We start from the raw sequence: 27,739 nt of genomic DNA on the forward strand, positions 1-27,739 counted from the left end.
GCCATTCAGCTGTTGCATAGAGAAGAATAGTCATTAAAAAGCATGGATTCTGGAGCAGCCTGTCTGGGTTTGAATCCCACCCAGCCCTCTGCTCGCCAGTTCTGAGACCTTAGAAGAGTCAGTTAACTTATTTGTGTCATGGTTCTCTCATTTGACCAAAGGAGATTATAATGATGCCTATCTCATACGCTTTAAGGGAGTTAAGGTCTATACGTGCTTAGAACAGGGCCAGGTGTATAGGACATGCTGTATATGCGTGAGAAATTTTATTCCAGCGTGTTGGCATTCATGCTCTCTGGAATGCCTCTCATACCTGGAGATAGCACAAAACCTAGTGTTGTGAAAATATGGAACCCTTATGTGTAGGTAGGGCCAAGGTAAATGCCAGCCACGCCACCTCCAAGGGTTTGGAGATGAGTGGGACCCTGTTAACTAAGGTGGGGTAAATGGGGCCTCCAAGACAGCAGAGGCTTAAATGAGGTTAAGAATGCATCCCGCCGGGCGCGGTGGCTCATGCCTGTAATCCCAGCACTTTGGGAGGCCGAGGCGGGTGGATCACAAGGTCAGGAGATCAAGACCATCCTGGCTAACATGGTGAAACCCCGCCTCTACTAAAAATACAAAAAAAAATTAGCCAGGTGTGGTGAAAGGCACCTGTAGTCCCAGCTACTTGGGAGGGTGAGGCAGGAGAATGGCATGAACCTGGGAGGCGGAGCATGCAGTGAGCCAAGATCGCGCCATTGCACTCAAGCCTGGGCGACAGAGCGAAAACTCTGTCTCAAAAAAAAAAAAAAAAAAAGAATGCATCCCCCCTTTCCCCAGAAAAGAATCTGAGCCACTGTGCAGGAGGCAGGCAGCCCTGCAGAAGGGGAAAGTAGAGAGCTGGCAGAGGGAGACTGGACAGGCACAGCACCCTGTCTGTGCCCTGGGCAAGGGATGTTTGAAGGCCTCTGTCTCACCATTCCCATCCTGTCTGTGCCCTGAGTGAGGGAAACTTTGAGGGCTTCTATCTCGCCAAGTCTTCCCAGCAGCCCAGCCCAAAATTATTTAAAGATTGGTAAGAGGAAGAGAAAGTAACATTTAAAGTACCATTTATTGAGCTACTGTTTCATGCCATGCATTGCTGCTGGGTATTTTGTGATCCTCGTGAGAATCCAACCCATTCTATAGATTAGGAAACTGATGCTCAAAGAGATTTATTCACTTGTCCAAAGTAGCTCAACCCTTTGTATAACAGGCAAGGGATTAGTGAAGACATAGCTCTGAGTGGATGGATGTGTGGGCCCGTGAGTCTGAAGAGAAGAAGGAAGAATCAAGAGATTGGGGGAGGAGGGGTGTTGACCTGGGCCTGCCCCAACCCCAAGTACAGTGCTCCTTCTCCTCCTCCGTGGTTGTGCCTTCTTCTCTTCCTCCTTCCCTGGGATCAGACTCATTGTGAATGTGCCTCTCGCCTGTTCCCAGGGCCCATCTGGCACACAGGGGCAGGGAGGAAGGCTCAGGCCAACAGACCCCTGCCCTCTTGCCCCTGTGAGCTGTCCAGGTCAGTGTACGTGGCAGAGCAAGGGCTCGGAGGTGGGGGTTCAGGCCCTGGAAATGGGTCTCTGCCTGCAGGCCCCTAGCCCCTCCTTGCCTCCACCCTTTCAATGGTCCCCAAGTCAGGGCCAGCTAGCTTCTGGTATGGGGCTAGTCTCAGGCTATGTAGAGCCCAGTGCTGGAAACCAGAATGAGGGGTAGTCTAGGGCAGGGACCTGAGCTTAGGCTTCAAGATCAGGCTGACGTGGGTCTGGTTTAGCTCTGCGATTTCCAAGCTATATGTATCCCCGGCCTCATCTCCCAGCCTCTCATGAAATGATAGGTACCAAGTATGTAGCATAAACTGTCATCTCATGAGGGCTCTGCATGTATAGTTCTGATTATTTTGAAGTCCTGCTTTACAGTGCAGGCTCTGAGACCTACTTGCTATGTGACTCTATGCAAATCACTCTCTCCTCTGAGCTTGGGGTCCCCCAGATCTAGAATCCAGCTCTCCTGGCTGGAGCAGCAGCAATTCTGTTTCCATGGTAACCCAGCTGTCTCTCCAGGGACCATCTGGATCTCCTCACTCTGACAAGGTGCGGCCCAGGCAACCAGGTGTTTGTGTTTTGCAGTGGAAGCTCTGCAAGGTGGTAATTCCCCTCACTGGGGACAGGGCGGTGGCCAGGCAGATGGCTGGAGGGAAGCAGAGCCTCCTTGCCGGCTGCCTGTGCTGTTCTGGGCCCAGAGAGACACAGAACCCAGAGCTCGGGAAGTCTGGCTGAGGCTTTCCTTGAAGAGTTATTAACAGATGCTTCATTATATTCCTAGGAAAGCTTCCTGGCTTGTTGAGGCTGGCCAGGTGAGAAACACTGCCTGGGGCTGGACTCCTGTAGGGAATTCCAGAGGACCCAGTCTCACCTGTTTGGGATGAAGAGACACTATTGTCTCTGCAGGAAACAGGAATTACTGGGGGGAAACGTTAGCAATCTGCCTTTCAAACAGGCACATAATTATAATGACGGCAGAGACTCAGCGCACAGGATAAGCTAAATTCACCCCTTCAGCGTGAGCTCATGGGTAGCTATTATGTGCAGACTCTGTGATCCGTGCTTAGGGGACCCTGTACTCCCAAGGAGCTCACAGACCCAGACCTGGCAGGGACATGCTTAGGAAAAGATGGTGTCAACAGACCCACAACACAGAACCACACTGTGGGGTGGGGAAGCAGAGAGTCGGAACCAGCCACTTCCAGCAGGAAGTTTCCAACCTGGACTGAGTTGCAACAGTGAGGGGACAGTCATCTGCCATCAGTTTACATAGGTGAGCCCCTTGACTTAAAACAGCCCGCAACGGGGATCCCCTGTGCCTTTTTTCCAGATGCGGAAACTGAGGCTCAGAGAGGTTTAGTCCCATGCCAAGGGTCACACAGCTAGGGAGGGACTGAGCCAGGATCAGAACTGGCTGATTGCACCCTGTGTGGGGATGCTGCCCTCCTCCTTGGGTTGCCCCGGGAGGCTCCGGCTGAGCAAAACAGTTCTCTGCCTCTGTCCTTTTGGCTCTTTCTCTCTCTCTCCGCCCCGCTTTCTCCTTCCTCTCTTTCACTCTCCCTCTGTCTCCTTTCTTCTCCTGTCCCTCTCTCCCCCATTTCCTTTGTCTCTCCCCTTTCCCCTTGGGAGCACTGCTCCGTGCACCATGGGTCCTGCTGCTCGGCTCTGCCAGGGTCATCTGCAGCATCTGCTCTAGATGACCGGCTGCCTGCTCACGGGCTGCTGCCCTGCTCCAGTCCTGGGCCACGCCCCCAGAAATGCCTGCTGTTGTTTAGCTCTGCCCCCTCCTGAGGACCCTCAGCCAAGGAAGTGACATCATTGCATACATTCCCATTTCCTCCAGGCTCCGTGTGGTCTTCAGCCCACTCTCAGATGTGCGCCCCAGATGTTTAGAATCACTTCCTCCCAATTAAGCGTCTGCCAGGAGGCGAGGGGCCCTCCTGTGTGCAGGGCCCATGTCTGTTCAAAAGGGTCTCGGAAGAGAGAAAATGGGAACTCCTCCCTGCACAGATGTCGGGAAAGTGGTGTGTTGTTGAGCTCCCTGGGGAAGCCAGGAAGCCAGCGCTCTGAAGCGCGCTGGATGCGGTAGAGGTGGTGCCTGTGCTTGATTGTCCACCCGTGTGGAAGCACGAGGATGTGCAGGTGTCCCAGTGGTCTCCAGGGAGAGATTTGAGTGTCATACCCTGGAGACAGGGCCTCTGTGCCTGGTTCTCCTCCCTCTCCAAATGGGAAGAACTGTGGGAGGAGAAAAACAAAAGAGAAGAAAGACACTGCCCCTCTAAAGAAGGAGGGCACAGGTGCCGAAGTGGCCCCATGGGTCAAGTCCAAGGGTGCGGACCCCTCCTCCGGGGACACTCATGCCCTGCTTGGACCTAGGCTAGGTTTTGAGGTTCTGGTCCTATGCCTCCTCCTGGGGTGCCTTTGCTCTGTGTCAGAGTCACACGTCCACACAGCTAGGCAGGTGACACAAAGATGGCATCTCACTGAAGATACGGAAGTGATCAGGGGCACCAGAGTGCCGAGCCCCACCAAGGGGACAGCTGCTACACAGGGGCCACCTGAGGCCATACCTGTGACACACACCCAGAACTGCCAGCACTTGTGATTCTGCAAGAAGCTTGGAGTTTTTTTGTTGTTTTTGTTTTCGTTTTGAGACAGAGTTTCACTCTTGTCACCCAGGCTGGAGTGCAATGGCGCGATCTCGGGTCACTGCAACTTTCACCTCCCAGGTTCAAACCATTCTCTTGCCTTAGCCTCCCCAACAGCTGGGCTTGCAGGCAACCGCCACCATGGCTAATTTTTGTATTTTTAGTAGAGATGGGGTTTCACTTTGTTGACCAGGCTGGTCTTGAACTCCTGAACTCAGGTGATCCGCCTGCCTCAGCCTCCCAAAGTGCTGGGATTACAGGTGTGAGCCACCATGCCCAGCCTAGGAAGCCTGGTGTTTTTTGTTTGTTTGTTTTGAGACGGAGTCTCGCTCTGTCGCCCATGCTGGAGTGCAGTGGCACGATCTTGGCTCACTGCAACCTCCGCCTCCTGGGTTCAAGTAAATCTATCTCAGTCTCCCAAGTAGCCGGAATTACAAGCACACACCACCACACAGGGCTAAAATACAATTTTTAGTAGAGATGAGGTTTCACAATGTTGGCCAAGCTGGTCTCAAACTCCTGACCTCAGATGATCCACCCGCCTCAGCCTCCCAAAGTGCTGGGATTACAGGCGTGAGCCACCGCGCCCGGCCATGCGTGGTGTTTTTAATGCTATTGACCACTCCTGTGCAGCCAGCCAGTCCAGTGAGGCTGAGGCTGGATCTCGGGAGGCATTGGGCTGAAATCATTTGAGGAACAATGGACCCCTGACTGATGGGAGGAGGGTCAGTTTCTGGAGAATCTAGTGGAGGTTGGCCACCTTGAGCTTGCCTCCTGCTCTCCTGCTTTAGAGCTGTGTGACTTTAAGGAACTGACTAAACCTCTCTGAGCCTCAGCTGTTGCTTTAGGAAATGGGGCTACCTGTAACCCTCGCTTGGTGCTGTTTGTATTGAGGATTAAATGGGAGGATATAAGGAAAAACTGTGTCCTGTATGTAGTGAAAACTCAGTGTCTTGTTTGCTACATCCCAATGACTGAGACAGAATAAGTGAGTGGGTAGTACCCCTGCACCCCCGCAAAAATCACTTATGGGAGGAAGATGGCTCGTATGGGAAGGGGAGGATACTGTGTGTTGGACAGGAAAGGGGAAGCAGGAAGACAATGTCTTTTTGGAGATCACAAGGTACATAATAATTCACAGGTAACATTATTGTTACTGTTCCTCTCTGCCATGAATGTCAGAGTGTAGAAGGCTTTGAGGATCACCTAGTCCAAGCCCCAGTTTAACCTGAAAAGCGACTGGCACAGGGTGGGGGATGCAATCTTCCCAGCATCCCTCATCGTACCAGGGGCAAGGCTGGCATTACTCCTGCTATTATTGCCACCATCTCCTTATGTGAAACCCTAACATCATCCTACTACTACTGCAAATCAATTAAGGAGTTGCCATGTTTTAGATGCTGGGCAAAATACTGCATGTACATCCTCTCCTTTCAGCTTTACGAAAATATTAAGATGCAGGTGCAGAAGGAATGTGAGCTAAACCCCCTCCTGCTTCTTCTGAGTTAGTGTCCCTGTGCAAGGTGTGCCACTTTGAGCCTCCATTTCCTCATCTGTGGAATGGGAACAGCACCACCTGTCCCCGGGGTTCCAAGCATCCAAGGGGCTAAGTGATATGAAGTACTGATGCCCAGTACTGGTTCCAGGAATGTCTGGGGAATCTGGAGGCTGCCTCTTGGCTCCTGACTTCCAGCCCCAGCCCCCCCACCCCACCCCACCAAGGCCTCTGTCAGTACTGGTTGTTCCTCAGTGCAATTAGGTAATTAGGCCAAATTCAATTACACACCACACTCCCAGGTTTGTCTGGGGCCCAAGGGGGGCATGGGCTCCCCATGTTGAGGGGGAGCAGCAGAAGCACTGGCTTGGTTCCCAGGGCTGGATCTTCCCACTGTACCTCCCAGAATACTGCCTGCATTGCAGCTGGGGAAACTGAGGCAGGGAACAGGCAGCGTTGCTTGGCCCCTGCCTTTGTTCAGGCTGCTATAGCAAAATACCTTCTACTGGGTAACTTATAAACAATAGCAATTGATCACTCCCTGTTGTGGAGGCAAGATCAAGGCTCTGGCAGATTTGATGTCCAGTGAGGGCATGCTCGCCGTAGATGGCACCTTCTGGCTGTGTCCTCACATGGCACAAGGTGCAAAGAGCGCCCTCAAGCCTCTTTCATAAGGCACTGGTCCCATTCATGAAGGTGTATTCCTGATGACCTAATCCTCTCCCAAAGGCCCCAGCTCCTCATACCATCACAATGGATTAGATTTCAACACGTTAACTTAGAGGGGCACAAACACTCAGACCACAGCAACCCCAAACCATAGCATCCCCGGGGCTGAGATCACCATGCCTGATTTTTTTCCCTTCCTGGAGCGCTTCACCGCAGACTGCTGGCCTGCAGCTCACCCTCCCTTTCAAATTCATCAGCAGGGACCTGGCTCCTCATTCCCTGGAAAAGCCCAGATTGGTAGGGAGCTGGGGGCGGGCCTCAGCTGCCCTCTGCCACCCCTGGATTTGTGGCAGTTTCCCATCCTAGCTGCAGGCTGGCACCCAGCTGCTGCCCAACACTTTGATCAGTATATGGATCTTTTGGGAGAGCAGGGACTCCAGTGAAGTTGGGCAAACCAGAGTGTATATATGTCTTTAAGGGACTTGCCGGGGGAATCAGGCGCGAGCAACCCAGGCTGAGGGCGGCAAGATGGTCCTCCTGGAGACCAGGCATGACACTTCTACGGACCACATCATTTGAGGCCTTGAATGCCAATCTAAAAAGTTTGAACTTGATCTTGACACCCCTGAGGAGCTAAGGAAGGTTTTAGACAAGGGATGATGTGGTCAGGTTTGCCTCAGCAGGTAGAGGAGGGACCTGGGTGCTAGAGGCAGAGAACACAGTTTGGAGGCTGGTGCAGCTGCCAGCACACGAGTCTGCTAGGGTGGAAATGTGCCGTGTGTGGAGGGAGAGAAGCAGAGGTGACTCCCCGGCAGTGCCTCGTGCCCACACCCTTCCCTGGGCCTCGGAAGCTCAGATGGTGACATGGCTGTTTTATGCTTGACTCTTGACTTACCAGTTCTGAAGATGGTACACAATACCTTTCCCAGGAAAAATGTCTTAACTTTGGATTTCACTCTGAAATGAAAGTGGTTTTATGGAATTTTTCTTATAAGCACAAAAATAATACATACTATGTATAGGACAATCAAGGAATACAGAAAATTATAAAGAAAGTAAAGCTGACATCCCACCACTGTGGAATAACTTGGTGAATATCCATTAGTCATGCAAGAAACATTTAACATACTTAATGGGTAAATGTACTTAACAGATAAACCGCAAATAAATATAGGAGAATGGAACCATAGAGGGCCTGCTACCTTGGAACCAGCGTCTTTGCCTTGACAAAATGATGTGTGTTGTAGACCTCTTGCCTGGTCCACCTGTCAGACTACTCCAGCCTTTACAAGGAATTAGCAGGAGTCAGTTCAATAATGACATTTCTTCTTGGAGCCTACCCAGCCACACTTGGGGAGGCCAGCGCCCCCGGCAGCAAAGAGAGGTATGGCATCTACACTAGATGTCTTTATTTGGGGAGAGGGTATTAGGGTCCAGAGAGGGACAGTGACCTGCACCTGGTCACACAGCAAGCTCACAAGCCTCTTTCCGGGTAGCATCTGTCTTAGTTGGGGACTTGGCCTCCCGGGCCAAGGAGCACGCACTTTTGCGAGCTCAGCTCTACAGGTCCTGATTTCAACATCAGGCCTCCCACTCCTTGCCCTGTCCTGGCGGCCACTTTTGGATTTCCCCCAGACATTCCTATGCAGCCTGTCAGCTCATGTCCAGAGCCCCTGGAGGTGGGGGATACCTGGGACCACACTGGGGAATGAAGGAAGCCGCTGGCTCCCCTCGTCTGCCATGGACCAGGAACAAGGGGCTGGAAGGGAGCAGGCACTCGGAGAACCTCCTCTCACACAGGGTGATGGTGAAAGGAAGGCAGGAAGGTCACACCAGGTGATGGAAGGACTCCTGGCAAACTTTCATGGGCTTGGGAGGTTCCTAAAAGTGCGCAATTACTGCCCAGAGCACACCGAGGTGCTGGGGCTTGCTTCTCAACCACCTTACCTCTACTTTTACCTCTCCTAGCACCCCACAGCAGACCTCAGAAGCCATAAGCCCACCAGTACAGGGTCCCTTCTGTAATTCTCCATCCTCAGCTCATACACCTCAGGTGACAGGCTGCTCCCTGCTACTCCCTCGCAGCCCTGACTATCAGAAATTCCTTCCTTCTTTTGAGCCCAAATCAGGTTCCCCCACCCATCTTCAGGATGCACGTGACTCCCACAGTAGGGGAAGGAAAGAGCCAACAAGTCCAGATCTAGCCCTGACCTCCCTGTGAGTAGGAGGTACCGAGTAGGGTAGACCCATCCCATCAGAATCCCACACTGTGCTGGGAAAAAGAGGCAACTGATGGACAAGAGTCCTTTAGAAGAGCATATCTGCCTAGGGCTTTACAGTTTGCAGGGCATGCCCTGGACGCTGCAGTTGGCAGGAATACAGTACCAGGAGAGACAGCTTGGGGCCCAGGAACAAGCCAGGAGTCTGGGGTTCTAGTCCTGGCTCTACAACTAATTTGCCATGTGACTGGAGGCAGTCCCCACCCCCTCGTTAAACCTCAGTTTCCTCATTTGAAGAGGGCAACAAGGGCCTCTTTACTCTGATGTCGATTGAGCTGGCGATTCCAAATGGATAGGTAGAGGCTCTGTCAAGAAAGGGGCTAGAAGGAATAGGCCACACATGGTTTCCAGGCACAGTGGGTCCGATGGAATGGGACACCTGGTATTGCAGCCCTGCCTGATCCTGCAGCCTGGGCCAGAGTGTGTGAGTGGCCCCAAGTCTTTTCCCAAAGCGAGCCTCACTTTCTTCCACTGCAAAGTGGAAGCTTTGTGCTCAGCTGCCTTGTGAGCCTTTGTCTGGGAAGCATCAGGAACGGAATTTGGCTGCTCCAGCCCAGACAGGGAAGTGTGCTGCACAGCCAGGCAGGCAGATAGACAGTCCAGCAGGAAGGCAAATTGCATTTCCAACTGCGGGGAGCTTATGTCAGTCCAACCCTGGGGCCATCCGGAAGCCCCCATCAAAGCTTTGGTCTGGGAGAAGCAATGAAACCCCAGGACTGCTGAGGCACGGACATTCGAGCTGCCTTTGCCGTCCCTTCCCTTCAGAGGCGACTCCAGAAATCAATGGGAAGAGATTCATTAGAGACCTGGGTGGCACGCTCCCCACCACCTCCGGCAGCCCCTTTGTTAACCAGCCTGAGCTTCCTGTCTGAACAGGCTGCCTGCCCCTGAGAAACAACCCAGGTTCTAGGAAGCAGGTTGGAGACCTAGGCTCTGAGCAGGGCAGCAGGGCCACCACACACCCTTAGAGGCTGTGATTGTTTGCTATGCATTCAATCATTTCTTGGTTCACTCATTCATTCGGGCAGCTGGTCCTTGTTTCATTCATACAGCTAATATTTATCAAGCATCTGCCTGGCATATTTTAGATACTGTCAATATAACACATCCAAAACAGATGAAAGTCCCAGTTGACATGGAGCTTGCCTTTTAGTGAGGGAGACAGCGTTAAACAAGGTAAATAATTGAAATACACCAGCCGTAAATGCTAAGGAGAAAGCCACATCAGGAGACTCACAGGCATGTCAGGAGGGGCTTAGTTGTGGTCAGCGTGGTGGAGGCGGCTTCCTGGTTAACGGGTCCGAGGAGGGAAAGCCTGCAGGAGGCAGGGATGTGGGGATGGAGCTGGGGCCACCTGGAGAAGAGCATTCCTGGCAGAACCCCTGGAGGTGCATCGGGTGCATTCACAGCTAGAAGGGCAGCGAGGCTGGACCAGAGTAAGCCGAGGGGGACTGGAGGGAAATGAGGTTAGAGAGATGATGGAGGCTGGAGGCTGGGTCACGTGGCGGCTCAGCCACAAGGACTTGCATTTTATACCAATGGAGCCAGAGCAACATGAGGAAGGGTCTTCAGTGAAGAATGTTTTGTGACTTAGGTTGTTTTAACAGGATCGTCTGTTGTAGTTTGCTAAGGCTGCCATAACAAAGTGCTACACAGCTGGTGGCTTACACAATAGCGATTCACTCTCTCACAGTTCTGGAGACCTAAAAGCCCAGAGGAAGGTGTCAGTAGGGCCAAGGTCCCTCAGAAGGCTCTAGGGAAGGATCTGCTCCAGGGTTCTCTCCTTGCTTCTGGTAGTTTCTTGGCTTGTGGCAGCATAACTTCAGTCTTCACGTGGCATTGTCCCTGCGTGCATGTCTCTGTGTCTAAACTTCTTTTTATAAGGACACTAGTTCTGTTGGATTAAGGCCCACCCTAATGACCTCATCTTAACGTGGTCATCTGCAAAGGCCCTACTTCCTTCCAAATAAAGTCACATTCACAGGTTCTGGGGGCTAGGACTTCAACATTTTTTGTGGGGACCCAGTTCACTCTCTAACACGATGGCTTCTCAGTTGGTCTTTCCTAGAACCTGGTGTTAGGTGGTCTCACCCTCATTTTACAAAGGAGGAGGTTGAGGCTCAGAAAGCCTAACAGCTCGTCAGGGCCACCAGCTAGTCAGAACTCCTGAGCCTCAGCCTCCAAATCCAGGCTCCTCCCTTCCCTCCACAGCCCCTCTGTTAGCCAGGAGAGCATGGCCAGTTCCTTCCTGTCTCCACCCCAGCCCTGGGGGCAGCCCCAAGCCCTACCAGGCTCCCCACCTACCTCGGTAGCCCAGGGCTGAGCAGGCTCCTCTGAATGACCATTCTGTGTCTGGTTCATGGGTCCCCTCCCCTCAGAATCCTCTCTTCTCCAGTCTGGTAGTATGCTTTCCTGGAACCCCAGTAACCCTGCCCTTATAGAACTTCTCGGAGGTCCTGAGTGGAAGTGTGGGGCATGGGTTGGTATTGTTTTCAAAATGAAATGATTATAGGATTTGGGTGGAAGCCAAATGCAGACTGCTGGGAATGCAGCCTGGGTCCAGGATAAGTGACCCTGCTGGAGGATACACCCAGGAAGGGGAGCGAGGTGCAGTGGCAGGAGGCTGAGAGGCATGGAGGTCTCGCTGTGCATCGTGCCCCTGTCCTCCACTCAGGTGGAGCCCCAGCAAACTCAAAATGTCACATGAATGCTTCCAAATGCATAGATGCTAAACTCTAAAAAGAAACACATGAAGCAAGAAATATTTCAGTATTTGTAATGTGGTATGAGGGAAAGAATATAAAATAGAGTTGGGGACATGAGCTCTCATCACAGCTCTAACTGGCTGTGTGACCTGGAGGTCACCTTCCTTCTCTGGATCCTAGAGTCCCATTTTGGGAATATGTGATGGTTATCAGTGCATACTTTTGAACTGGATTGCCAAGTCGTTTAAACCCTTGGGCAAGTTGTCTAAACCTCCCTGCGCCTCTGTTTTAGTTTGTGTACGGTGGAAATAGCCCCTATCAGAAAGGACTGGTGGTGAGGATTGTTAGTATTTGGAAAATGCCTGAAAGTGAGTAACCACGAGCTGCATATTACACCAGGAGAGCAGAGGCCAGGATCCTGCTTGGGCCCCTAGCTCTGTGACCCCGTGTGTGGACACGGGTAGGGTTCTGAGGTCTGGTGGGGACGCCTGCATTGGCCAGGAGCTCAACTGCAACTGTGCCTTTCATCTTAAAGACTAAGTGAAGACTTGAGGAGGTTGACCAGGACAAGGGAGGAAAGGGAGGGGGGACAGAGAGAACAGTGTCATAAAGACACATGAAAGTTTGTTCCCTGACCCCTCGGAGATGGTCAGAAGCCCCAGGAGGGGGTCTCTGGAGGCAGAGACCCTGAGTTGTCTCATTCCCAGGGCTGCTGTTTGAGCCTTCTTTGGGCAACTGAGCTGGCTGTGTGACAGATGCTCCATGGCCAGGTCCCCAAATGCCCACTCTGTGCCCTGCACTCCCATGCATCCTGAGAAGGACCAGGGATGTGAAGGTGGATGGCCCCGGCAGCTCCCAGGGCCTGAGCTCATGCCTGTCATTCTCACGTGAACACATGGCTGGGGCTTCCTTGTCCACCTCACCCTCCCTCAGAGCGCCTACCGCCCGCATGGGTGACATCTCCAAGTCATAGGATCCTTGCTCAGCTCTGCTGAATCAGCAGACCCTGCCTGAAGAAGAGCTCTGTGGCTCAGAACCCGGCGCCCAGCAGAGCCGTCCCTGGCTTCATTGTTCTCCCTCTCAGCGGTCAGAGGGAGCTTAGCTTTTGTATGCTGGTCTTTCCTTGCTAGTGGCCTCTCAGCCCCCAGCCCTCCCACTATACAAAGCCTTATACAGGAGGTGACCCAGCCCAGAGCCACTTTGACCCCTGGGTGACCTACATTCTAAGTGGCTTGACTCTTTTTACTGGGCAATGCTGGGACAGGATCCAAGAGGCCTATCCCTCTGTGGGTGAACAGGGGAGCCCTGGAGAAGGCCCCTCTCTGCGCCACCAGCTAGACTGAAAGGGTCCCCTCCCGCCCCCACCCCAACCCCAACCAGTTGGTCTTGCAGAGGTGGGTTCTGCATGGCAGGCTCCTCCAGCTGGGTAAAGCATCCTCCCTCCCCTTGCTCTCCCGAGCAAGCTACCATCGCCTTCCCCGCTGAAGCGCCGTGATTTATCGTCGGCTCCTCGTCGCCAGGGCCCACGGCAGGAGGAGTTCAAACACCCGCGAGAAAAGCCACCCGCTATTGATCCCCGCGTCAGGCCTCCCTAGCGCTGGCGGGCATTCATCAAGGAGCCACAGCGCGGGGGCTGCAACTCACCCTTTCTTCTTCCTTTCTTCTCTCTCTCTTCTCTCTCCCAAGTCATTCCCCTGGGGCTATGCCCCCCTTGCCGAGGTCACTCAGAGAGCTCACCGAGTGCCTGCGAGCTGAGGTGGAGAGCGCCTTTGTCTGTGGCCTCTTTGCTGTAGATCCTTATCAGGGGGGTGGAGCAGGCTGCTTTGGGCCCCAGGCTTTTGAGCAAATCTTTGGAAGTTGGAGAAGTGGAGTTGGAACTCGGAACAAGTGGAGAAAGCCCTCTGAAGCAGAGACTAGTTGGAGTGCCCATATTTCTGTAGACCCAAGGCTTGTAACTAGAAAGAGTTTGCTAACCAAATGGGCTGAGAGAGCCTTGAAATTAGCATCTGAAAACCCCAGCATTGGCCTGGAGGCCTCCCGCGCAGTCTGGTGAATAGATGCTTGAAAACAATTTGTTTTCCTAATTACGTAAATCTAGTGAAGAGTATTTATCTTTTTTTTTTTTTTTTTTTTTTTTTGTTTACCTGGGGAAAGTCTAAAACCTTTAGTCTCTAGCCAGAGGAGCGTATATTAATTCTCTTCTCCAGCCCCACTCTATGACTTCCCAGAGTGGGTCCCTGGGAGAACACGGAGATGGGGTAGGGAGACTGGCAGGTTGTCTTATTAAAGTTTCCTGGGCAGTGCCACCAGGTTTGTGTCCCTCTGGTGTAAACCTCTGCTCAATTCCAGTCCAGATTCTGGCTCAACCTACCAAAGTGGTTTTGCTGAACTCAGCCTCTGGGGCTGGCCACATGGTACCAACATATATAGGATACTTCAAAAATTAATTTGGAAGTCCCAAACATGCGGGTCTTTGGTGGCTCAGAAAGCCCTAAGGATCAGATTAGAATAGTGAACTGTCATTGCACAGAATGGGGAAGGGGGTGTGTTCTGGTTATTTCGGATGGTGGCTCTTTGGATTCTGGATAATGGAGGTCCAAGTGCTGACACTGTGTAAAACCAGATTAACGGTAGAAACTAGATCTTAGGTACATCCTAAGTGTTCTCTTGGAACATTTGAGCCATATTGTCCCACCCCATCTGTTTTCTGGGTGTCACTTGCTGAGCAGTGGGCTTTAGAGTAGGTCAGTCATCTGGAGGATCTGCAGTGGGGAGATGGGCGAGTCTTCACTGGACCCCTGCCTGCGGTGCTGCTTGGGAGGGCAGGGCCCCAATGGATGTCTCAGTGAGTAAATGACTGTCCCTAAAGAAGCCATAATAACCTACAAGGAGATAAGATGGAGGTGAGAATGAGCAGAGCCTGGACTTTGTGCAAAGCTGAAGGGAAGTCCTTCCCCTGGCTGCCCTGGGGTTGGCCTGCCAGTAAGGGGATGCCAATTAATTTCCCTTGCAGGAAGCTAGTTCATGTCCAAAAGGCGCAAGTTATGAAGTACGAATTAATCCATTTAACCAGCTCCTCGGAGGGAAAGCCCATGACAACTGCATTTCCAAATGCCATCCTGAAAGCGATATTTCAAGTGGCAGTGGGTGGGATTAGAGCCTGCTAAGGATTTATGTCAAACAAGGAGCAAGAATATAATTTCTAGATAAGTGATTTGTCTCAGCCACTTCCAGGGCCGGCAGGAAGGTTTAGGGGCCAGCCAGAGGCTGAGGCTGAGAAGAGGGGATGGAGTCAGGAGATGCCACCTCAAACGCCAGTGACCCTGGTCAGCTCCCAGTGTTGGCCAGGGCAGTAGGGCACCGCAGTCCAATACAGAGGAGATTTTAAAGACAGTCAATGGCTGCCCTTCTTTGGGGATGAATGATGGGGCCTCACTTACCTTCCTAATTGTTTGGGGCAGTTAGGTCACCATATAAGCAACTTTCACAGGCAGGTGGGTGGGACTGGGGGAGGGAACTATAAAATGCAGTTTTTCCCGAGGGGGGAATAATGACAGGGAGTGCCCACGAAAAAGGGAGGGGCGAAAATCTCTGGAGGTGAGACAGCAGGTGGGCTTCCAGGGGTGTCTAAGGGGCAGAGGGGTGGGGGGTGAGCAAGCCCTCAAAGGCCGGAGCCCTTGCGACAGACTGGCTGGAAGGAAGAGGCCTCGGTCACCACAGGATGCAATGTCAGGAAGGCAGCAGCTCCCGGGGCGGGGCAGGGCCGCGCGCAGCCGCCCCCGGCTTCCCTCCTGCAGCCAGCTCCTGGTCACAGGAACTCCCCTAAGTCGGGGAGCCGGAGCGTACGTGCGCGTGTTCACCCTGTCCTGGGCCCCTCGCTCGGGGAATCCCGGGGGTGCCAGGGCACCCAGGGTCAGGGAAGTAAAATGCCGGGCCGCCTACCTTCTCCACCCCGTAGCCCGTTCCGAAAATCCTTTAAACCGAGATTTAGTCTGGATTCCCAGCCCCGCCCTTCCCTCCCCTCCCCGCGGCCGAGGCCCCCTCCAGTTCAGCTCCCTCCTCCACCCCCTCCCCGCCGTGGACCCTCATTAGCATGCCCACTTGGGAGGATTCGCTGGGGGGCGGGAGACACCCGAAGTCATCCACCGCCTGCGCCTTCCCGGCGGCCTCCTCGGGCGATAGCGCTCCGGGAGCCCCACTCGCACAAGTGTTGCTTCCAATTAATTGCCTAGGCGGGGGAAGGAAAGGGGCCTGGTTGCCGCCCCCGCCCGGAGGCTGGAGCGCTGCTCGTCGGGTCGTGCGTTCGCTCGGCAGCGGCGTGCACCAGCACCACCCCTGCGTGCAAGTTTGAAATGTGAGCTGCCTCCGATTCATACTCGCTCGCGCTCCCTCGCAGCGAAGTGGCTGGGCTGACGGTCTGCGCGCGCGAGTGAGTGCGGGCGGCGGGCTGGGGGGGTGGGGGTGCGGACTGCGAGGCTCGCGGGGCGGGGAGGGCGCGCGCGAGCCGGGGCTCCCTGGAGACGCCAAGGCAGGTCTGCTCGCCTTTCATCTTCCTCCCGCGCTCCTCCCTCCTCCTCTCCCCTCCTCCCTCCCCTGTCCCGCCGGCTGGCCCTGGGCCTGCCCGGAGCCCCCAGCACCACGCGGCACACGCAGCATGCTAGGTGGGGGTCACGGCCCGCAGGGGTCCGGGGAGCGCGGCGCAGACGCGCGGGCGTGGGGATAGTTTCTCCGGCGCCCCCGTGCGCCCCCGCCCCCGCGCGGCCCCCGGCCATCCTGTCCCTGGAGGCTGTCGCTTGCGCCGGGCGCGCGCTGGCGCCTCCTCGCGGCGCGACGCCCCATTAGCGGAGCCTCCGCCTGTGATTGCTTCCCCGGAAGCTGGGAGACGGGCGATATAATTGATGTGGTGCGGTGCGGTAGCGACGGCGGCGGCGGTGGGGGGCAGCAGCGAGCGGAGCGCGGGACCGGAGCGCTCAGCGGGCAGGCGGAGCGAGCGGGCGCCGACCCGCCCGGCCCCCGCGCGCCCCGCCGCCGCCCGGAGCGCGGAGCGGGAGCCAGGCGGCGCCCGCTGCCTGCGCGCAGCCTTGATTCGGCGCGGCTATCCTACCCGGAGTCGCTCGCCGCTGCCGCCGCCGGCTGGGCCCCAAGCTCCTGCGGGCGCCAGGGCGGGACCGCGACCGGTGCAACTTCTAGGTAAGTGTGGGGCCGGAGGGGTCGGCGCCTGGGCGCCCAGGGGCCGGGCCCTGGGCTCCCTCCGGGCGCGGGGGTGAGTGTGCGTGCCTGTGTGTGACAGAGGAGGGCCGGTGCATTGTGGGTAGCGCCGTGTGCTGCATGGTGTCAGCCCCAGGCTTGGCGGCGAGAGTGGCACCGGCGTGCACCGGACCGGTTTTGTGTGCCCACAGACGGGGCCTTCATTTCTCTTTGGGGCCAGGGGGCAGAGTGCGCCCCCACCAGCTCCCTGAAGGTGAAGTGTTGGCTCTCCAGCAGACATTTTACGAGGCTCTGTGCTCAGTCGGCTCCCGCTGCAAAAATAAAGAATTGGCCAGGATGCCTTCGGAGGCAGTGCCTGAGGGTCCTCGACTTCAAGCTCCTCCTTTGTCAGAATGCAGCCCTGAGGCTGCCAGCGCCTAGAGACCCCACGGGCACTGGTGATGCCACCATTGCGGCAGGGTGCCTTTCCCAAAGGTGGTGGGTGCAGAATAGACTTCTGAGAAGTGTTTGCTGGCAAACTGGCTGGAGGAGAGAGGTGGATTTGCACCAGAGGGCAGGAAGCAGCCTTTCAGGAGGTGCCTGGCTGTGAGGACCTTGTACAAGACCTTGGAGAGAGGGCCCCTTGATAGGGGCTAAGAGGCGGCTGCCTGGGGTTCTGAGCGTGTGGTTTTGGTATTGGTGTCTTAGAAGCCAAGCCGTGGTGCCGTGGGCACCAGATAGGTACCAGTTCCTGGGTCCAGAAGCCCTCTAGGGGGAAACTAGGAGAGGTCAGCTGGCACTTCTTTAGACGGGCTGCAGGAGACTGTCATTCCTACAGTGGGGACCCAGGCCCTTTGCCCTTGACCATCAAACCAGACTGCCAGATGAGTGCTGAGCAGGGCTGATGGCTCTTCCAGCAGGAAGGCTTTGTGTGGCAGGTGGCATGGAGTTGGTGCCAGTGTGCTTCTCATTGGCCCATCCTTGAGAGTGGCCACAGAAATCGGGCTGAGGAGAGAAATCAGGCTGAGGAGTGAGTTGGGGTGAAAAGGCCGTGCCATCCTGAAATCAGGGTGACCCCAGATGTTACGTGGGGGCTCCGGCTCCCCCAGTTATAGGGCTCTGGACCTGAAGCTTATCTCCTGTCCACTATGGAGGAAAGGCCCTGTCCCAGGGATTGGGTGGAGGGGTGAGTCTTGGGGTCCACATGGCTCCTAACAAGACTGTTCCCCTTTTTTTGTGTGTAAGCCAGGCAGTCACTACCCTCCAACTAGCTGGATTCAAGTCCCCTCCTGAGCTATTTTTACCCTGAACTTCCTTAGTGAGAAACCACCAAACGGCGGTGCTTTGGTGAGAATCTAGGTCTTTACCGGAAGCGCAGCCTGCACAGAGTTTACACCTCGCTTCATAAGACTGCCTCCACTGCCCTACACAGCCCTCCCCTGGCTCAGAGCCCTTGCGCCTCTCTCATGCTTCTTGGTTCTCATCACAGCCTGTGCGCTCAGGGACTTGTGAGCCCCAGTTTCAGATGGGAAAACTGATGTGCCCGAGATCATCCAGTTGGGGATGTAGGAGGCCAGGCTTGGCTCCAACAGGAGCAAGACCTTGACTGCCAGTGGGCTCCCTGAAAGCAGGGACCACGTGTTTCTCATCACCGTATGCCCCAGTGCCAACTGTGGTGCCTGGCGGATGGTGGGTGCCCAGTGGCTGCTGAATGATGATGGCACGAGTGGAAGGCTGGTTGGTTGTGTTTTCCCCATTGGAGTGAGAGGGGCAGAGAAATCGAAAGAGCACTTCCAGATCTCAGTCTGCATTGGTTGAGCACCCAGTCCATGCAGTCCCTGGGAACTCTGAGATGAGTCCCTAGTCTGGAGTCAAGCAGCTAGAGGGAGAAAGGTGCTTCCACAGAGGTTCTGCGGAAGTCCCCCCCGGGGCTTCCTGAATGTTGCCCCAGGTAGTAACGAGAGATTGAGCTGGGTCTAAGATGGCGCCATTCAGTACAGTAGCCACTGGCCTCATGTGGCTGTTTGTGAATTTAAATTAATTAAAGGGATGAGTTCAGCTTATCCTCGGCACTAACCACACTTCAAGCGCTCAGTAGCCACCAAAGACTGGTAGCCGCCTTGTTGGGCAACTCAGACTCTAGAACATGTCCACCACAACGGGAAGCTCCATAGACGACAGACAGCGCTGGCCAGGAGGCTTAACTTAAGACGGAGGGGCAGTGAGGACACTAGCTCAGAGCCCATGAGTTTAACAGTGCAGGTGGGTCTGTTAGATAAAGAGACCTCCTGTTTCCCTAGCATTTGTTTTGTGGCAGCCTCCTGCGGGGAAGGAGTAGGCCAGTCAGGCGTTCCCATTTAACACGGGAGAAAACTGAGGTTCACTTTTGCCCAAGGTCATCCAGCGAGAGGGTGGCATGAGTCCCAGGTCTCCAACCCCTCGGCCGGCACTCTGTCATCCAGCAGAGGTCAGCCAGGGGGCACGAGTGGGCAGCGGTCCCAGGAGCAGCCTCAGACCTCCCTGAGGGACAATCTTGGTGCCGGTAGGCGTCAGTCCCTGTGAAGTCATCCATCGATCGGGCAGGAGCGCCAGCTCAGCCTCGGGTCCTCAGGAACAGAGAGTTCTGTGCTGGCAGAGCTGGAAGGAGCGGGCGCGAGGCTCTCTGGGCAAGGGAGGTGTTTACCTTGAGCGATGCGGCATGGGTCCCTCGGGAGAGGCTGGCTCCTCCGCTGGGAAGGAACTCCTCAGTGGGGCCTGTGGCTGGGATCCTTGGCACCACCTCAGAGAGAGGGGTACAGGCCCGAGCCCAACGGGGAGAAGGATTTCGGGACCTTTGACTGGTACAGAGTGCACCTCACCCTTGCTCTTGCCCCGCCACACCATGTCACGGAGCATCTGCTGGGCCTCACTCACCCTCCTTCCCCAAGCCTCGGCTGCGGGAGGAAACTCTCCCAGGGCCTGGCAGAGCAGCAGCTGCCTCACGAGGGAGCCTGCTCAGGGAAAAACAAGGCCCCCACCCTCGAAGCACTTGCAGCTTCCCAGGGAGCTCCCTGGCCAGACACCACAGGCAGGGAAGGAAGGCCAGCCCACTGGCCGGAGGGCCGAAAGGACTTCCTGCCCCAAGGTCACATGGCAGGAGAGTCCGGGGATGGGGCCAGTGCCCTCTCCCGGCCCACTGCAAATCCCAGTCTCCCAGTGCGAACGTGTGGTTTATGATTTCATTGTGCCTGCCTCCTGGTTTCCTGCTCCAGCCCTGAGGTGAGAGTTAGCTTCCCATGGCCTTGTCCCTGGGTCCTGAGGTGCCCACTCCCCCAGCAGCAGGCCTCTGCCACCTCCAGCTCCCATGGCCCTGACCTGACTGAAGTGGGAGGTCTGAAAATGCGGTGGCTTTCTGCAGGGATCCCCGCATACCGAAAAGAGGGTTCTTCAAGGCCCATCAGGGCAGTGTAGGGATGCGAGGACCTTTGGCAACACTCCCAGGTTTCCAGTCCTCCAGAGGGAGAAAATGGTCAGGGGCGGGGCACCAATGAGGCCTTTCCGGGGAGCCCTTCCAGGACTCATAGTGAGTCCCTCGGGGGAGGCCCACAGTGCCCTTGTTCCCCAGGATCTGATGGGCTGTGTGCCCTTTCAAACTGATGCACAGAGCTGGGAGCTGCCCCCATCACCTAGAGTACTGGGTGAGGACCCCTGGGTGGGCTGGCCAGGCAGTCTGCTGCCCCCCTGCCTGGCCAGGCACAGGAAGTATGACCCTTTTCCTCCCTCTCAGTAGCCCCAGCCATGGCCCTGACTTCTCCTTAGAGCCATCCTGGGGCTTTTCCAAGCCCCAGAGACCCTGCTGGGTTCCCCAACTGCTCCCCCCGCCCCCCTCCCCCATAGTGTGAGGCCAGGCTTTACAAGTGCCTGGCCCGGGGCAGTGGGGCTGCTTTGTATGTATTGGGTGAATGGAGAACAGGAGACTTAGCCAGGACACTCACATTTTCTGAGACTGAGGCTCCCAAACCACCCTGTGAGTTGTTGGGTCTGAGGGGAGGCCCGGCCCCTGTGATTTGGCTTGTAAAGCTCCCCAAATAATTCTCATGCTGTTGGTAGAATCATGGCTCCCAGCGCCTAGCACTGAAGCGGTATTATCTATAGTCTGGTGCCAAATTACTGTGTGACCTTTGGCAAGTCACTTCCCCTCTGGGGGCCTGAGTGTCTCGTCTCTGCCTCATCTTTGTCGCATCTCTAAAAGGTAGACTCTACTCCAGGGCCTCAATACCAGTCCTGTGCCAGAGAGGTGGGGAGAGAGGAAAGTGAGAAAGAAGCTTGGGCCATGTCTTTGGGTGCCACCACCCACATCTGGGGGTGCAGTGGAAAATATTAGGGTGCAGCATGGCAAGAGAGAATTAAATGAACAGAGGCCTATGCTCTACACCCCAAGAGCTGTAGAAGCAAGAGGGGAAAGTGGTAACTTTAGGGCTGGAGCGGCCTGAAACACTTCCCAGGTGGAACTTGATTTTGGAAATGAGCAGGATGAAAAGGGACTGTTGGGTTGGAGGACTAGTAGCTGCAAAGGCTTGGAAACCAGGAGAGGTATGGCGCTTGAAGAGAAAGGAGGATGTCCCTCCAGGTGACATGGGGGAGGTTAATAGGAACTTGAGGAGAGGTTGAGCGAGGCTGCTGCAACACCTTCAGGGCAGTGGGGAGCCATCAAAGGCTTTGGAGCCTGGGAGGCACTGGGACTCCTCCTGCTTCTAGGAGCAGAGCTGTTGCTGAGTAGCAGACAGGAATCGGGCATGGAAGTTGGGAGTAGTGCGAGGTCGGCGTCCTGCTGTGGGAATGTCCCTGCCCCTGCTGACGCAATGGAAAGCCTCGTCTTGTTTCAGGGTTCCTGTTTTGTGGTTGCCCGTGGTGGGGGGCAAGGGCAGCCAGCTCTGCCTTCTGAGGAGCTCCGGGAACTGGATGGAGCTTGTCCAGACCTCCCCACAGCAGCCCTCTGCTCTCCTGGAAAAGAGAGGCCGTCCTGTTTGTGGAGTCTCTCTCTAGTCCCTCTGGGGATTCTAGCCAGGCCCAGGAGACTTTAAATCAATGTGTGCATTTCCCTGGGGCTGGGACTGGAGTGGATGTGTGCCAGCGGGTAACCTCTGGGCTTGCAGTTGGTCTCCCACCCTCCTAGGGCTCCAGTATTGAATCCCGGCTCCCTGGGTCAGAGCCTGAGGCACTAGTGATTTACCAGCTCCCTGCCTGCCTCCCAAGAGCTTATGATCTGATGGCAGCTTCATTGTGTGCAGAAGATTTAGCAAGGTCTGGTTCAACCCCTATGTGTGGGAGGCAGGACTGTGAAAAAATGGGGGGCATGTTTCAGAGAGGAAGGAAAAAGGAAGCCCAAGGAGCCCTTTTTCCTGCCTCTCACTTCTGCTGCTTCCAGGCCCAGCTCTAATGCCATGGCCCAGAAAGCTTTCCCTGATTCCCCACACCCAGTGTCCAGGGCCACTGCCTCCTTGTGGTCCTTAGCTCCTGTGCATATCCAGGACCCAGCGCCATACATCAGTAGCTTCCTGTCGTCCCTTGCCCACTACACTGAGTTGAGGGACAGGCGGTCCATGACTTGCATCCATGCAGGGTGCTGCATCAATATCTGTCAAATGGCCAGCCCAGAGCATAGGGACATGGCAGCCCTGGTCACCCAGGCAGGAATTGAGAGGCTCGAGGTCTGGGCTCCCTAAGTTGTCTGTGTGACATGAGGAGTGCCTGCCTTTCTTGGGTTCCCTGCTTGTAAGGAGCAGCGTGGGATTTACTATGCTGTCCAGTATAGCAGCCACACATATATTTAAACATACATTAGTAAAATTAAATTAAGTTTTCAGTTCCTCAGTCACAATAGTCACATTTCACGCTCTCAATAGCCCCATGGGGCTAGTGGCTACCGGGTTGGACAGTGCAGCGGTGGAATGTTCCCATGATGGTAGAAAGATCTGTTGGCAGCGCTGTGCCTAAAGTGATCACTCTGTGGCCCATGGGCCTACCCTGTTGGCAGCTTTGGTGACTGCTCCTCTCCCTTCCCCTCGATGCTTGGGAGACCTCCCTGCCCAACCCCCTGGGCTCTTAAAATGGGGCCACCCAGTGTCCCTCCTAAGACAGTGTCAGAAAGTAATTATGAAACCCACATCTGTCATTTATGAGTAAGTCACCAAGGTTCTCTGAGCCTCTGTTTCCTGATCAGTGCAGTAGAGCTACCTGTCACTGCCTGGCAGGGTTGCGGTAGGGAGTAAATGAGATGGGGCTGAAAGGCGCTTAGGTCGGTCTCTGGTCCATAGTAACCTCTCAGTAGCTGGCAGCTTTCATCACTGTCAGGTGGATTCATCCCCTTGCAGCACGGGCTTAGTTCCAAAACTAGCTGGGCATTTGGTTCCCCTTGAGTTCTGAGCCCGAGAGGTTGGGTTCTCTCTACCCAGCTCCACCACCAGCTCCCTTCTGTCTGAGCCTTGGTTTTCTCATCTGTACAGTACTCCCGCCTGTCCTCCCCCTGTGTTGCAGCTGGAGACCTTGCTGTGCCCTGTGGAGGGTGGTGCTGTCTGGGGGCTTATCCCTGCCTCCGGCGTGGCCACTGTAACAGGAGAGCCTGAGAAGGTCAGGGGACAGAGGTGCACAAGTGTGCTTGCCACTTGTCTGTCCCAGAGAGAAGCTGCAGGGCTGTCCCTCCTGCAGCCATCGGGGAGGTCCCAACGTGTGTCAGCTCTGGAGGAAGTGAGCGTGGCCGGCACCCATGCGCCCACTTTCATTTCCCTCTTGGGGAATGAGTGATGAGAGTCTGTACCCTGGACTTCTGAAGCCTGCCAGTGATTTGCACAAGGACTTTTTCCTTGAGGTCCACTTACAGTTTGTCAGCGTCTGTGAGCCACTGTGTTTCTGGGTAGAGGGTCTGTGAGTCGAGCCATGTTGAGGTGGCCCTTAGGGTCCAGCCGGGGTGGGCTCTCAGAATAAGGACTGTGAGTCCAGCCTTGGCTTCCAGGTGCCCAAAGGGTGCCTGGAGAACCCCTCGCTGAGAGGGAATTCTGGGAGCTGGGGAAGGATCCCAGGAGCCAGCACACCGCTTCCTGTCAAACCCTAGTCCCTGACACCCGCGGTGTCCTTGGTGTCAGGATGGGTACTAGGAGACAGAGCAGCCTTCAGGAGCAAGGCCAGAAGACCATACTGGGGAGCAGACCACGCGCAGGGAGAAGGCACGGGCAGCTGGGGGACCAAAAGGGGCTTGCTGGGGACTTGTGGCCGTCGAAGAGATCAAGGAGGTGAAGACTGGGCACTGAACTGAAGTGGGAGGTTTCCAGGTGGGGTTGCCCTTACCCCACAAAGGTCCCCTCCCGAGCTTGCTCTCAGCATCTGTCCCCTTCCTCTCCTGTCTTCTCCACACACCGGGACTTCTCACCCTGTCTAAGCCTCAGTTTCCTCATCTGTAGAACTGGAGACTAGAACATCTGTAGAACACATCCCCTAGGACTGTGGGAGGATTAAAGAGCTCATTCCAGCCAGCACCTTGAGCACAGTGCTGGGATCTCATTGCCCCTGAGTAAACATGAGCTGCCCTTGCTGCTCTGCATGTTTCTCCTCATGTTTGTGGGAGGCGTGTTCCTCTGGGTCACTTGTTCTCCTGCTCCCCAGCTTTGGGGTCTCTTAATTGTCCATTGCAGCCCAGCCTATCCAGACACTCTCCCAACCCTTCACCCCATGCATCTGTTGGGGTTACCTTTTCTCCAGCTTGAGTCCTGAACTGGTAGAACATGCAGAATGCCCATCTTCCCCAAGAGCCTGAGACGTCTTGGAGCAAATAGTCCCCCTGCCTCCCTCCAGGGCCCGAGGACTCTTGGCCAGAAGCTCAGGGCTCACTCAGTGTTTTCAGAGCAAAGGCTTGTGTCTTCGCTGCAGAGAGTGGGGGACAGCTTGTGTAACCCACAGGTATGTCTTGATTTGCCAACAATAGGCTCAGAAAGTTACTGGGCAGTCCCAGCATGCCCTGGAAAAAGGACAGAAACCATTGTCCCAGGGTGTCAGGGCAGCAGCACCTAAAACAGAGAAACGCCCCACCCCCACCTTACTAGAACCATGGCAGCCTCGACCATTAGGTCCTTAGTGGCTTCTAGGAGGCCACTCGGGCAGTGGGTCTCCCAGGAGCAGCATCAGGACAGGTGGGGAGTAAGAGCCAAGCACTTGGCTTCCACTGTAAGCTCAGGCTCTGGCTCCTTCTGTCCAGGCCAGCTTTGGCCCTTAAAATGGAGGTAGGTCCTCTGCCCTCCCCGAACCCTGCTCTTCCTTTGACTGCTGCTGCCCAAGGGCACCCATAGACAGCAGGTAGGCCTCAGGAGGCACGCTCCTGCAGGCCCCTGTACCTACCCGGCCTATGTACCCACCCAGCCTAGAATTAAGCCTTCCCAGCATCAGGCTGATCAGGGACCTATAATCCTCTCAGAGCTTTGCATGGTGTTGTACCTTCTCAGAGAAATACATTTAGTGACCTGGATAAGATCTTTCTCCTCAGGTGACATTCTTTGGGATGGAAATTTCTCCTCTGGGGTTTCTTCCCAGGTGTGGCTTTCCTGGTCATCCCCTTCTCTCTCCCAGGAGTGTGTAGTCCACCACACCCTCATCCTGGTACCCCCTGGACTCTTACCTAAATAGAAACCAGCCTCTGAAACGACCTGGCCCAGATTCACTTCCCTGGACACCTCCCCGGTCTTGGGCACCTGCTACCTGAAGCCTTGCTTTCATCCCACCCAAGTGATCTTGTGCTTGAGATGTCTTTCTGCCACCTAGCAGCATACTCAGTTACCACTTCTGCAAAACGGAGACACCCTCACCCACAGGCCTGTTATAGCAACAGGATTCACTGCGTAGGCTGCCCACCGAGTGTGTGAGTGTGTGTAGGCATCTGCTGGGGACCCTGGATGCACACCCCCCCACCCGTGCCCTTTCTAACACATATACCTGCGACCCTTACTAGGTACGCTGCACCGCCACTACAGCACTTACTGTAGCCCTTGGTATGTGCGCCACTGCAGCACTTACTGTAGCCCTTGGTATGTGCAGGAGTGTGGCATTTCTTCAAGTTCATGACTATGACTGTAGCTCACTCAAATTTGTATGGTGAGCGTCCAGATAGGCAACATATGCATGTAATGTATTTTGGAATGAGTGAATGAACAAAAGAAGAGCTGGGTCTGGTCCAGGCACTGTGGGAAAGGTGAAAAAAGACACATCCCCTCCCCTCTGGGAGCTTAAAGTCCCAGAATTAAGATAACAGAGCTGAAAGGCACTGGGTGTGCAGAGCTAGACATGCATCGGGGTGAGAAGTGGGGCTGAGCCTGTTGCAGAGGTTATGTGTTGATGAAGAGAAATATAAGATAGAACATTTGCAAATGTTGCCTGGGTTTTGCATCTGTGTGCATATATCAGGTAAACATGCAGTTGAACACGCCTGTGTCCACAAGGACGTGTGAGGGTCGTTTGTATGTTGAATGGCTATTGGATATAAGGTAGTGTACTGGTGAGTTTGTACAGGCTTACAAACACACTGGGTGTTGGAAGTGTGTCTGTGACATAGGAGGGGCACATGGGGAACTGGGTGGTGTAAATGTGTTGACACATTCCAATACCTTTGGGGCATGCAGGTACCTGCACTGTCCCTCCCTGCCGTGCTGGGCCGTCTTGGATTGTCTTGGGCATTTCTAGAGTGCTTTAGAGTGCAGAAAAACACTTCCACATATGCAGTGACTTCTCCATGCCCAGCAAAGGGTGGGAACTGAGGGTCAAGGAGTGTGGGGAGCTGACGGGTGGAAGTGTGGCCTAAACTCTGGCCTTCTACCTTCCAACTCCGAGGTTTCAGTGTCCACCAAGGGACTGGCGAGGTCCTGTATGCACTTCCCTGGCAGTGCCCTGGGGAATTTGGAATCCAGACACAAGAGGCTCACTTAGATCCAGGACTTTGTGAGAGGCTCCTGAGCAAAGGAAGGATGACTGTGACCCCAAAGATATCCATCTGCTCAGTATCTATCATGCCCTCTGTGGATGCATGGGCCTGCACACATGGCCCCACACACAGGCACACGTGCACACACACACTCATGCACATACACGCACACTCACGCACACACTCGTGCACATACTCACTCATAGGCACCCCACCCTTGGGGTTTTCCCAATTAAGTTCAGAAAACTTAATTGTAGCTTAAATTTTCATTTTCAGCCAACTTTGTTTTTAATGTTGAGTAACTATCACTTGTTTGTATATACTTCAGAAACAAAGTCCCTGGGGGAGAAGGAGGCTGTTTTCTTAAGCTGAATCCTAGAACTCCAATTAGGAGTGATTGTTCCACTTCTAAGGTTTTCCAGCCGCTTCCTAGCAAGCCCTGCTGAGTCCCTAATTAGGCAGCCAAGGGCGCCCCTGTTCAGGGCCCAGCACATCTCAGGGTGGCCTGTTTGAGGGCCAGTCTTGGGGAAGTTCAGGGCCAGAACCCCAAGTGGACCTTCAGGGTACTGCGGATGGTCCTCTCTGTTCAGGGAGTGGACTGGTGTCATTGCCCGCCATCCCAAGGCCCTGGCTGCCTCTGGGGACATCAGTGCAGGGCACAGAAGCAGAGTCAGGGTGCCCTGGGTTTCAGGAAGCCCCATAAGCCGGGCTGGACGGCCCTTGGCCCAGGCAGGGTCCCGCGAGGAGGCTGCCGAGTGCTACTCTTGCTCTAACTGGGGATCCACCCATGATGGGGCCTGGCCCGCTGGTCTCCATTCACTGCTAAGCAAACTAATGCTCACAAAAGTACCATAGGAATTAGAGCCAGGGCCACCCCTCGTGCAGGTCTGGGTGACCAAGTCCTGCCTTGTAGTCAGCGTGACATTCCATGCCATGGGTTCCACTTGGGTGGGGGATGGCCTTCCCGGGGTGAGGCAAAACTGAGAAATTTGAAGGGCAGTTTAGACAGGTGGGCGGAGGCGTTGGTGGGTGAGGGTGCCGGGCAATGCAGGGAGAGCTGACCGAGTAAGGGACCTCAGCCTTGTTGGCTTTCAAAACCAAACACCTGATACCTTTCACCACAGTCGTGATTTTCAGCACGCTGCCCGATGGTCCCCATCCACTCTTGCTGGGGAAGAAGGGTGTGTGGTTGAAGAAACAAACCTCTTGCAACCTCAAGGTCTGCCTGAGCTGCCCATGACAGCTGGTTCCTAC

The 27,739-nt window shown here is 55.0% G+C and overlaps 1 protein-coding gene across 9 annotated transcripts in view; it reads left to right on the forward strand.

The window, feature by feature from the left end:
* ZMIZ1 (zinc finger MIZ-type containing 1) overlaps window positions 1-27,739 on the forward strand; it is a 242,727-nt gene that overhangs the window by 158,086 nt on the left and 56,902 nt on the right. Inside the window, exon 1 of one of the 9 annotated variants that reach the window (XM_017865214.1) lies at window positions 15,496-15,787. The exons of 7 other annotated variants lie outside the window; for them this stretch is intronic. The gene's annotated coding sequence lies outside the window, so the exon portion shown is untranslated. Of the gene's footprint in view, window positions 1-15,495; window positions 15,788-16,469; window positions 16,549-27,739 lie in introns of those variants that run through there. One more of the 9 variants, XM_017865213.1, reaches the window with a different exon arrangement.

Source organism: Rhinopithecus bieti, unplaced genomic scaffold (assembly GCF_001698545.2).
Source record: "Rhinopithecus bieti isolate Rb0 unplaced genomic scaffold, ASM169854v2 scaffold_81282, whole genome shotgun sequence".
NCBI lineage: Eukaryota > Metazoa > Chordata > Mammalia > Primates > Cercopithecidae > Rhinopithecus > Rhinopithecus bieti.